The 13,216-nt window shown below is 42.8% G+C and overlaps 1 pseudogene; it reads left to right on the top strand.

Annotated features, from left to right (window-relative positions):
- Positions 1-11,577: 11,577 nt before the first annotated feature.
- LOC121835259 lies at positions 11,578-12,473 on the top strand (annotated as a pseudogene).
- The last annotated feature ends 743 nt before the right edge of the window (positions 12,474-13,216 follow it).

The raw sequence follows: 13,216 nt of genomic DNA on the forward strand, positions 1-13,216 counted from the left end.
CTGAGTGACCCAGGTGCGACGCGGCTGGTGCGAGACACGTGGGCAAGCAGAAAAAAGAACGACGAGATAAAGACGTTTTCTGTCTAGGAGCTTGGACTGAGTGGTTGCTCATTTTACAGCTGTGGCGGACACCCCGACCCAGGAAATCTGGCAATTTCTAACAGGCTACGGAGGAGTGAAATTGGCATTAAAACATGCCATTTATTTATTTATTTATTTATTTATTGTACCCTCAGGGCCCGAAGGCATTACAGAGGGGGAGAGCGTAGGCAGGGAAAAAATATAACAATTCAGCAATACTAAAACAAATAAAAAGTGAACAAACAGGTCAGAAATCAGCGCAAAAATGGTTATTTATGGCACTTCGAAAAAGATTAGAGTCTGTTATGGCAGCAATTAAACCGGGAAGGTGGTTCCATTCTTGAGCAGTGCGTGGTAGAAAAGATGAATGAAATGTGTTGGTTAATGAGCTTGGGACTCCAACTTTGTGCTGGTGATCTACACGAGGCGAGATGTAATAGGGGGGAGTTATGAAATGGTCGCGTAATAGGGGATTATGAAAATAAATTTTATGAAAAAGGCATAAGCGTGAAATTTTACGGCGAAGTGAAAGAGATGGTAAAGATAAATTATTCTTCATTGACGAGACACTGGCGGTGCGGTGATAGTTCGATAGAATGAAACGAGCTGATCTATTTTGAATGGATTCTAAAGCAGTGATGAGGGTAATATGATCGGGATCCCAGATGGATGCTGCATACTCAAGCTTAGGTCTTATTAATGTTTTATAGAGGACCAATTTAAGTGAAACAGGTGCTAAAGAAAAATTCCGTTTTAAATAACCCAGCATGCAGTTAGTACGATTAGTGACATATTCTATATGGGGTTTCCATGAAAGGTTAGAAGTTAAGTTAACACCAAGATACTTGTATGACGACACTTGTTCCAAGGAGTTGCCATCAAGGTAGTAAGAAGGACTCTCACTAAACTGACGGGTTACTCTCATGTGTTTACATTTACTAGTGTTTAGTTTCATTAGCCACAACTCACACCAACGAGACACAGAGTTAATATCAGACTGAAGTGTGAGCGTGTCTTGGTTACTTCGGATTTCACGGTATATTACGCAATCATCGGCATAGAGACAGACGGATGATGACATATTAACTGGTAGGTCGTTAATATAAATTAAGAATAGTAAGGGGCCTAGAACAGACCCCTGGGGAACACCAGAGTTTACTGACGCAAGTGGAGAGTTTTCATTATTGACTGTTACAAATTGCGAACGATTAGTAAGAAAAGAATGAATCCATGCAAGAACGTTAGGGTCAATGTTAAGTTTAGCAAGTTTCAATAGTAATAGTTTATGACACACTTTATCAAAAGCTTTTGCAAAATCCAAGAAGATGCAGTCCACCTGGGAGCCTTGGTCAATGAGAGAATGAATGTCGTGAGTGAAAGATAGAAGCTGAGTTTCACATGACAATGATTTACGAAATCCGTGCTGAGCTGTGGTGAAAAAATTATTCATTTCTAGGAAGTTTACAAGATGGGAAAATATGATGTGCTCGAGAAGTTTACATGGGATGCTGGTTAACGAAATGGGACGATAGTTATGAGGAGAATGTTTGTCACCAGCTTTTGGAATAGGGACCACCTTCCCCACCTTCCAGTCCGAGGGTAGGTCACCCTCTTGGAGTGACTGTTCGAATAATTTAGCAAGAATAATTGAAGAATATAACTTGGTGCTTTTAAGAAATTTTGAATTAATGCCGTCCACTCCTGAAGAAGAAGACAATTTCAGCCCATCTATAATCTTAACTATACCAATAGGGTCAACAAGAATAGCATCCATTGGTAAATAACCGGCACACACAATTGAAGGGTAGCCTATGTTACTAATATTGGAAAATGATTCAATAAACACATTATTTAGTATATTAGCGCAGTCATCACTAGAGGCACTATCACTACTTGACGTTTTGAGTAAAATTGAAAAAGTGTCTTTCTTGCTGACAGTGTTCCAAAACCTTTTGGGGTCATTTATTAACATATTTGGGAGAGTATTTGAAAAAAAAAATTGATTTCGCATCTGCAATCGCCTTTTTATATACTTCTGCAGACAACTGATACGCAGCCCAGCGATGCCCACACGTTGAAAACTTCGCAGCACGATATAAGCGTTTTTTTTTTTTTATTTGATAACCGTTTTAGGGCTTTCGTAAACCATGCCCAGGCAGCACACCAATGTTGGACCTACATTGGGCCAACAATGGCAAACGCTGGCTCCGGAGGTTGGTCCAACGTTGGTATTCTGGCCGAGCGCAACTTCTTCCAATGTTGGCCCAGCCATTGGCACCAACGTTGGGCCATCGTTCAACCAATGTTCCAGCCATCATTGGCACCAACGTTGGGCCATCGTTCAACCAACCTTCCAGCCGTCATAGGCGCCAACGTTGGGCCATCGTTCAACCAATGATCCAGCCATCATTGGCACTTTTTTTAGGCCATCGTTAAACCAATATTTCAGCCATCGTTGGCATCCACACTATGTCGACATAGTGTGGATGCCAACGATGGCTGAAATATTGGTTTAACGATGGCCTAAAAAAGGTGCCAATGATGGCTAATGATGGATAAGAAACAGGCCAGGGGTTCTTAAAACTCAATGTTGGAATAACCAGGATTTAAACACATTGCCATCATTGCATGGCCAGCATTAAAGATATGGCATTAACACTGGGACATGCCAATGAATCAGCTTGACTGCAGATAACGGCCTATTCAATGATTGAACTTGTATACCAATGATGGCATAGCCATTGAATTAGTGTGAAAGCCAAAATTGGCATAGCCAATGATCATTGGCTATGCCAATTTTGGCTTTCACACTAATTCAGTGGCATGTCCCAGTGTTAATGCCATATCTTTAATGCTGGTCATGCAATGATGGCATTGTGTTTAAATCCTGGTTATTCCAACATTGGGTTTTAAGAACCCCTGGCCTGCTTCTTATTAGCAGCCCACTGCAAGAAAAACATTCTGGGCACAAATGGCAAGGTCGTCCAATGCTTTGTCTGTGCACTATTTTATCTGGCGAGCAAATGACTATTTCAAGGTCAATTAATACTTTTTTCGGAACTTTTATTGAAAGGGGCTAGGGAGGAAGCTCAGCGGGGAGCCTATGCCTGGTCCTGGGGAAGGTCCTGGGGCGAGTCCTGGGGCTGGGGAGCCATTACGGCTTCCGAACGCCTCTTCCTGCAGCCTCCCCTGTCGCAAGACCCTGGCAGCCACTTCAGCACCATTTTTAAGCTGACGATTCTTCAATTGTTAGCTTCGCACTGATGGCATCTACGAAAAGATCCAAAGGTCAAAATCAACGCTTTCAAACCCACATTGGTCTTAGTAAAGCACGCTCCCAAGCAGCACTTCAACAAATGTTAAGGTTTGAGTGTCCCCTAAAAAGTCCCTCGCTCACGACTTTTCAGTCCTTGCGGCGTAGCACCCGTGGTAGCCGATGATCAGGGGTCTACGATGTCAGGGCCGAGGTCCGGACGTAGTGACGGGCAGTTGACCGATGGCCGAAGGCTTGAATCAGGCCCCGTACGCTGGTGGCAGCCTATGACCAGGTGTCCGCCAAGGTCTGGGCCGAAGGACGTAGCGACGAGGCAGTTGGGCGTTGGCCGAAGGCTTGAGTCAGGCTCAGAACGTCTGTGGCACGGAGTGGCAGCGGGAGTTCAACTGCGCCACGCATGCAGTCTTGTCTACCTCCGGAAGGTTGGCGCCCGGACTCCGTGAGAAGTGGGTTGTGGGTCGGGCCTCTTGACGTCTGGTCACGCCGACGGAGGTCCGGCCTGGTCGCGTCTGCACCGTCCTTTGTCAACCGCCCGAATCCCCTCTCACGCTCCTCGCATGCCCCCACCTCGTCTTCTTTCTCGTCCTCTTCGGCTGGTCGCGGGATCGCTCATCACACCAGACTAAAGCCTGGTTCAGACAGTTGCGTTTGACTGCGTTTTACTGCGTTGCGGCAGTGAGAAACCAGGACATCCATGCTGCTTATATCGCGTGCCAAGATGATTCCTTGAATTGGATTCCACGCTTCATACGAAGCACAGATGTGCCGGTGACTCGCTTTCGGTACTCGACGCAACTCAGTCAAACGCACTCAAACGCAAGTGTCTGAACCGGCCTTAAGCCAATCAATTGGCGACGTGCGCGACCGAAAGCGTCGCTGTGGTCGGCCTTTCACGATTGGCCCAAAAGCTGACTATGACGTCGGAAAGGGTATACCATCGACGGAAATAAGAAGAATGAAGGAACTTTAATTTCGACGGTGTTGGCAGTGTTCCTTTGAGAACGCAATGATTTCAGGCTTCCACCATGCTATTTACAAACACCATCGAACTTGTTGTTCGCAAGGTAATGACGTGACAAGGGGGAACCATATGAGGGCGCCACCAAAACATCTCGCCGCTAATTACCAACGTTGGTAGGCCACTGGCTAAGACAGGCAATTGGTGGCCAGCTTAAACCAATCGTTTATTTTTAACCTGTCACCGAACACGGTTTTTTTCTGCGTGGACGTTCAAACTTGCTACAGCTCGCAATGCATACAGCGTTCTAATTCAGTGGCTAACTTGCTCTGCGTGTGAAAACAGAAGAATCGTTCCCCCCCGGAGGCATAGCTAGAGATTGTTCTCAGCGTGCGCGATCAGCACATTAAAAGAACTAAGCCAATTATATATAACATTGGTAAGCCACTGGCTAAGACAGGCCAATGTTGCCCAGCCTAAGTCAATCGATTACCAATGTCGGTAATTGATTGGCTTAAGCTGGCCAACATTGGCCTGTCTTAGCCAATCGATTACCAATGATGGCAACTCATTGGCTAAAATAGACCAATGTTGGCCAGCCTAAGCCAATCGATTACCAATGTTCGTAACCAATTGGCTAAGACAGGACAATGTTGGCCAACCTAAGCCAACCAATAGCCAACGTTGTTAAGGCGTTGGCTGAGGTTGGCCAATGTTGGCCAGTCTAAACCAATCGATTGCCAACGTTGGTAAGCCATTGGCTGAGGTAGGCCAATGTTGGCCGGCCTAAGCCAATCGATTACCAACGTTGGTGAGCCGTTCGTCAAGTCAGGCCAACGTTGGCCAGTATATTCCACTGTACCACCAATATTGGTTTTACGATGGCCACATTGGCCCAATATTGGACCATTGTTTGCCAATTGAATACCAATGTTGGCCCGACGCCGTGTGCTGTCTGGGTGGTGACTGGGTATTTTCGAATATATTTCTTAGTGGGACATGCTTGTTGATAAGAGAGATAAATTTCAACTTTATGATATTCCAGTTATCTTCGACAGAACGCCCCGAAGAAGTTGTTAGATACTGGTTCAAGAAAATGGCAAGGTCATTATTAATTTGCTCAAAGTTGGCCTTTCCGTAATCACGAATTTGTTTTGGCTGAAAAGTGGGTCTCGTTGCCGACGCTTTTAGAGAAAAATGCAGCACTTTGTGATCACTAATCTCGGGCAGATATGTTATGGGAGTTGCATACTCAGGATGATTGGTCAAAATGAGGTCTAATACATTGGCTGTCGACTGGGTAACTCTGGTGGGATGGAGAACAAGTTGTGAAAGGCTAAAATCTAGACATAGGTTAATAAACGAAATACATTCCTCAGAATGTACATTTACACAAGGAACGTCGTTTGACCATGATATAGATGGGAAATTGAAGTCGCCGAGAAGAAAAATTGGAGCACCCGGAAAACGCACCGTAATGGTGTTAAGTGTATTATGTAACGCTTCGACAAATGGCAACGAATACGAGGGTGGCCGATAACAAACTCCCATAATCCACTTCTTATGGTTAACAAGCAGGCCAACCCACGTTATTTCCAACTCGCATATAACGTCCACAGAAAAGGATTTGATATGATCAGCGATTGCAATTAACACTCCACCGCCACATCTTTCCTGTCTATCATGTCTGTAAACATTGAACGTTTTGTTTCCATCGAACAGTTCACAGTTTTGTATTTTCCCGGAAAGCCACGTTTCGGTTAGTACAATGACATCAGCATCGGTGGTATCTACAATGGAACACAATTCGTCGCGTTTTTTCAGGACACTTCTTATGTTGGTGAAAACAACAGAAATATCCGAAGACCGTGACACGCATGCCCTACCCCTCGACAGATCCTATGTCGGCGAGGGCGCCTGATTAGAACTCCGAGCAAATGATGACGGTGATTGAGGGGCGGTTGGCTGCGCGTTGGGGGCTGCAGACAGTCGAGAAGGACCTAGCTCATAAATTTCTTTAGTTGTTTGATCGATCGCGTAACACTTGTTATTAATATGCAATTTGTTGTAGCGTAGTTTAAATACACCTCCGTTTGCTTTACCAAATTCAATTAACTGCTTTCTGGCATTACGTGTGGCGAGCGAGAAATCCTCGCTGACTGAGATACGGAGTGCTTTTAATCCAGTTCTAGCGAGTAGTATTTGATCTCTTAGTTTGAATGACGCAAACTTTACAATGATTGGTCGGCATTTGTTTTGTGTAAAGTTTCCTAGCCGATGAGCACGAACTATCGAGTCACCCGTGATTTGTACATTGAGTGATGTTTGAAAAATACTCAAAATTCGTGCTTCAGTCTGCGCCCACGTCTCAGATACGGTGTCGCTAACCCCAAAAAATATTAAGTTATCTCGACGAGATTGGTCTTCCGCCTCGTCAAGCCGTGCCTGCAAGACGCGGTTTTCCTTTTGTGCGTTATTAGCAACACCTCTCACCTCGACTACCGCGGCTTTAAGCTGCTCTACATTTAAGGCATTGGATTCCACTGTGACGAGTCTCAAGTTCATATCAGCTACAGTAGCACGCACTGATTCCTGGTTTAAAACAAATAAAAATAAATGGTGCTAATTGTGCTGTTTGCTTGCAAAACAAATACCAAGACAGGATTGCCATCCACGGGATTGAAGATGCAAGATGAAGGGTGAAAGTTTAATTGCTACAAAAAAATGAAAGACGTTGACAAATCCCTGTAACGCGAAATTAGAGCGCAGCTCTTGAGGAGGAGGAGAAGGGGAGGGTGCGGAGGGGAAGGTATGCCCCTCCTCTTTTTCCGTACCCTCTTCTCCTCTCCTCCTCCCGCCCTCCTCTGCTCCTCGTCCTCCCCTCCTTTCCTCCTCCCCTTTCCTCCTCCTCCTCACTCCTCCTTTTCTATTTTCCTTCTCTCCCCTCCTCCTCCTACTTCCATACTCTCCCCTACTGCTCCTCTTCCTTTCTTCCTCCTCCTCTTTTGTACCCTCCACTCCTCCCACAGTTTCCCCGCGAAATTTAGCTGAAAAATTAACGCCACATGACCTCAACAGTAATTCAATTCCCCACTAAATTTAGCGGGGAATTGAATCTGCTGAGGTCACGTGATGTCAATTTTCCCGCTAAATCTAGCGGAGAAACTGAATTTATTCTTAGGTGACGAGACACCAAGTCATGTGACGTGATTTTCCCCTCTACATTTAGCGGGAAAACTGAATGGGTGTTAAAGTCACGTGACTTAAATTTTCCCGCTAAATTTAGCGGGGAAATGAAGTCCTCTTGAGGTTACGTGACGTGAATTTTCCCGCTAAGCCTAGCGGAGAAACAACTTGTGCATAGGCGACGTGCCACCAAGTCATGTGACGTCATTTTCTCCGCTAAATTTAGCGGGGAATTGAATTGGTGTTGAGGTCACGGGACGTTAATTTTCCCACTTAATTTAGCGCGGCTACGCTGAAGCCGAAGGCCACGCCGCGAAACCCGGAAACGGACGCCTGAGGGCTCCACTCTAAAAGAAAATTACAGAATTTTTTTTTTTTATTATTTTTAAAATTTTTTTATTATACGGAATGAGAGCTTGGTTTGTTTTTGACGCAGCTGCAGATATCAACGTTGCAAGGCTACAGTGAAAAGATTAATCTTTTTCTAAACAACGCAGTTAGGGGTGAGATATGTTGAATGTCGGAAAAGCGCAAATACTGCCCGAAGTGATGACGTGCGTGACGCGGTAGAGGAACATAAAAATGCCTCTGTTGACGATGTCACCGTTGCCCGTTTTACGATAGTATCCGAGGTCGATGTAGCTTACGGATAACGAGGAGAGTATAAATGTTTACGAGTTTCTCAATGATCAAAAGCTATATAAAATCGCCCATAATTAAATTTAGACGCTGAAAACAGCGCTCGATCAATTCTGCTTCGCCGACATCGACGCCAGCGACGCTAGCCTTTCTCCATTTTGTTTTGGGCACAAGTTGACCACATTAAACGTTTAGTTTCTTCAGTTATTCGCTGCCTCATCATTTGTCATTCATTTCATTTTTCATTTCATTTATTTAGATACCTTAATAACAGTATAAGGTGACGGGTCGGTCGAAGCCAGTAGAGGCTTGAAGGACAGAACCCAGCAAATGGAATGTCACAGATAGCACAGAAGAAGTCCGTAGAGCACACATTTAAAATATGTATCGCGCTATGTGAGAAACAGAAAATAATCACTCACAATATCCCAGCAAACATGTTAGATACAACATATAACGCAACAATACATTATTGAAATTGTACAATGAATTAAACCGTAAAACTGTTTAATAGATTTTTCAATTTTCTCCTATTTGTAGCTTCAAAGAAGTGGTCGGGGAGTCGGTTAAAAATGTATGGCACATAATAAGAGCGCTCTCGCTTACCATATCTTGTGAAACACCGGGGGATTATGAAGCGATCACAGGTACGCAAATCTCTGCGGGGCACAAAGGGATGTTTAAATTCGCTACACCAGATATGAGAAAGAACAACAGATTGCAAAAAAAGTGAATGGAAGTTAGGTAGTTGTAGAGCCTCAAAAATGTCAGCTTTTGGTGCAAGATCATAATGATAACCAAGACTTCTTAACAAATTCCTAAGGATGCGGTCAATTTTAGTTTGCCATATTTCTGCACAGTTACCAAATAATGTGATGCCATACCTTAGTATACTATAAGCAAGAGCAGTAGCAATTGATTTTCTAACGGCAAATGGCATAAACACCCTATTATTGTAAAGTAAGCAGCACACACTGCGAAGCTTGCCAGAAACATGGGTTAAATGCGTTGACCACGACAAATCTGAATCAAAGAATATGCCTAAGTACTTAACAGTGTCAACATATTTCAGGGAGCTACATGTACAATCAAGGCAGCTGGATCTGCGTAACACAAATGATGAGTCCAATTCTTCACTCTTCAGCGGATTCCTGAAGCAAACAAGTCTGGTTTTGGATGTGTTAATAGTAATATAATTATCATAAAACCAGTCCATTAGACGTGCAGAATCATGTTGCAATAACTGCACAGCTTGGCGGTAATTAATGTGACTAGAGACAAGTAAAGTACCATCCGCATACTGAAAAATTTTGCAACTAGTGAGCCTTGTTGAAATATCATTAACAAAAAGAATAAATAACAATGGAGACAAAACCGATCCCTGGGGCACTCCAGCTTTTAGCGTGAGCCGAGCACTTTTGAAATTTCCTATAGATACGATTTGGGAGCGGTCAAGAAATAAATTTTTAAGTCATGACAGTAATAGTAATAATAATAATAATTATAATAACCTGTATTTTTGTCCGATTGCACAGAAATGGCAATGAGATCCTTAACCTGACTTTTAATACGTTTTCAGTTATTAATATTTGAATGAAGTACATGTGATGCACAAAACGAATAATGTTATAAATGTTTAATGTGCATAATGGGCGGTTAAGATAGGGTAGATTTTTTCAATCACTTAAAATTTTGAAGTTCGCTGAATAAAATTCCTAATTTTATATGTTATCGTATAGATCTTTCGCATAGTATTGTGACATACGTACGGGTCGTGTGGGTGTATATAACTTCCTTCGAATAGGGTAAGTACATTGATAACAAAAAATCGCTTTAATTTTAGAAAATTTTCCCATTTAACTACAAACATATTTTAAGGGGTTTCGTGAGAAATTCTGCAATAAGCTTCCTTCAGTGGCTTAACGTCACTGAGCGCCCTGATCACTTCCGGTATCTAATGCACTAGTACATTTCTCCGGGCTTCAACCGCTAAAAGTACCTTGCATCATTTACTGCGAACTGTGAAATACCTAATTTCGACGAAGGCTTTGTTTTGTTTTTGAACTGGTTTAATTACATTCATTTTTTGCTCGTCAGGCACATGTGGCTGGAAACAACCCAGGTGTAATATTATAAAATAGGAGACCCTTGCGTCCTGTTGACATGGGTCCATAAACTGGTCTCACGATAGCAAACAGCTTTCGGTAATTAAAAAACAACAAAACAGTCTATTATACCGAGATCTCTTTTGTTTTCGAACTGGCATACACAATTATTTTGTTTTGATTGGCAGGCACGTGTAGCTGAAAACGACTCAGATTTTATTCCTATAAAGCATGAGACTCGTGCGTCATATTGCCTCTGAATAAAAGTCCTTGTGTCCAGACCTGTTTTCGCAATACCTAGTAACCTAGAAACGTTTCATGTTAAGCTACGGTGGTTATCATTTCATCAAAACAAGAGGTTCTGACGTTCGTAGGTTGGACAAAATGTAAGCGACCTTATTGGTCGCTTAGAATGCTCCGCATTTTTCAGCCGTTTTATATAAGCGCCAGGTGCCTCTTACTGTGTTCGCACCAAGTTTGGGCGAGCTGGCACCGTTTGACTGCCATCTCGATCTTCCTCTGCGAAACAAGCTCTTTGGCACAATGATGTTTTTGAATACCCTCGCGATTTTTCAGTGCCTCTTTCTTTTGTCCGAAGTTCCAGTTTTTTCGTCTTGCCAGTGCCAAAAGCCCCCAGACTACGATGCTACAAAGGTTAGTAACTACTATTAAAGCATGAAATTCTTTTTGACGGAACCCCCCCCCCCCTTTTCTTAATTCCAAAATTGTGTTCGTTCTTCCGTCCGTCTGTGCATTTCCCGCTAAATTTGGCGGGAACGTTGAAGTCATGTGACTCGACATCGCGTAAGCTGTGCACCAATTCAGATTCCTCGCTAAGTTTAGGGAGAAAATTGTTCTCACGTGACCTGACCTAGCGAGGCGTAAAAACCGATTCAATTTCCCTGCAAATATTTGCGGAAAGAATGGCATCACGTGATCTGACGTCCCGTTAGCTAAACACCAATTCAATTTCCCCGTTAAATATGGCAGGAAAATCGATGTCACGAAAACAATGCACCGTCAGTTTTCCCCCTAAATTTAGCGGGGAAATTTATAAAAATACATTGGTTCTACTACTCCCCAAAACGACTGTTTAATGTCTTCTAAACAAGTTTAAACAGTCGCTTTCTATATACTGCATCTCTTTGATTATAAGACTTCAAGGATAAAGTTCGCGGCCAATTTGTTTATATCACTTTGATGCATTTGCTTTTTGTTCTTTGTTTGGTGCTTTCCCGAAGATGACTGAAAAAGGTGACTGTCCCTCTTGCTTGAAACAAATTGGACATGATGCTGCATGTATTAAGTGTTCGGAGTGCACAAATTATTACCACATGGGCAAGTGTTCTGGACTGACAAAAAATGTAATGAAATCAATGAACGACGTCGAAATTTCCGAGTGGCAATGTAACCCCTGCAAGTTGTGTTCCCAACGGCAGTCTGCGACTCCCGATGTATCTCAGAGTGCATTAGAGCTGACCCCAAATGAGAAAAAACTTGAAAGGTTACTCAAACAAAATGAATCTATCAGTGCAAAGTTGACCTCCGTCCTTAATAGGATGTCTTGCATTGAGAGGTCTCTCGATGCGCAGACTGCGAGGTCCGACGCGATGATGTTCAAATAGAAACGCAGAGTAAAACAATAGCAGCCATGAATGATCAGACAGCGAGGTATGAGGAATTGATTGTTCATTTTAATAACCAAGACAAAACAATAAATGAACTACAGCGGAAAATCGGTGAACTAGAGGGAAGGATTTCACAAAAAAATGAAGAGGTTGGCGAGCTAAGAAAGGCTATCGACAATGCAGAGGTATACTCTCGGCGCCAGAATATTGAAATCCATGGTAGGGTCCAACAACCAAATGAAGATATAATGAGCGTAATTAACAGAGTGTCAACGAAGCTGGACCTAGCACCACTGACTTCAAATGACATCGAGGCCGCCCACAGGCTAAAATCTAAAGAAGGAAGAATCACACCTACCTTGGTGAAATTCACCGAGAGGCGTACAAGGGATTTGGGGGTGAGAAAAATAACTACTCTTAGAAATGAGAATATTTATATAAATGAAAACCTGACTCGAGCGCTGAAAAGTTTGTTGTGGTCCACCAAGGCACGTGCGAAGGAGAAAGGGTACATGTATACCTGGATGAAGAACGGAAAAATATTCGTAAGGCAGAAGGAGGGAGCGGCTGTGATTCAGATTGAGAGCGAATGAGACTTAATCAAAATTGGATAATAATGGAATCGCTTTTTGAATCGTTCCGTGATTGGGACGCGTATCCAGAAAGTTCTAGGGCGGAAGTAGGTAACGCCGACACTAAACTAAGCTTAATTCATGTAAATGTTAGGAGTATTTACAGACATTGGGATCAGTTAATGTTAATTTTAAATACGCGCCTGCCAAGTTTGGACATACTTATTTTGAGTGAAGTCAATGCTGATGAGGCAGGTTGCGCTACATTTTCTTTGCCAGGCTTTCATTGTTTCTGCTTGTGCAGAGAACAAAGAAAAGGTGGCGGAATTATGATGTACATAAATGACAAATGCTTATCAGAAAAAGTAGATGTTTCATATGTACAAGCAGAAGTGTGTGCTGCTCTTGTTCACAAATTTCTTACGCTGTTTGTGCTGTATACAGGCCACTTAGTTCAAGCATACCTATATTCTGTGATGAATTGGAACAATTCCTTCAAAAATTTAATAACAACAAATACCTAGTTCTGGCAGGAGACTTCAATATTGATGTTCTGAAAGAGAATAAACAGGGAGTACCGGCGTTATCTTGATACCCTCGCTTCTTTTGGTCGAGAAAATGTCATTCAAAATTATATGAGGGAGGAATATTAGGGTAATAAAATTACTAAATCATGTATTGACCACATAGTTATAAGAATTAGTAATTTGAAAACACTGTATGGAGTCATTAAGCAAAAGGTAGCTGACCATTACATTACTGCACTGAATATT

The sequence above is a fragment of the Ixodes scapularis genome, unplaced genomic scaffold, assembly GCF_016920785.2.
Source record: "Ixodes scapularis isolate PalLabHiFi unplaced genomic scaffold, ASM1692078v2 PGA_scaffold12__126_contigs__length_90152505, whole genome shotgun sequence".
NCBI lineage: Eukaryota > Metazoa > Arthropoda > Arachnida > Ixodida > Ixodidae > Ixodes > Ixodes scapularis.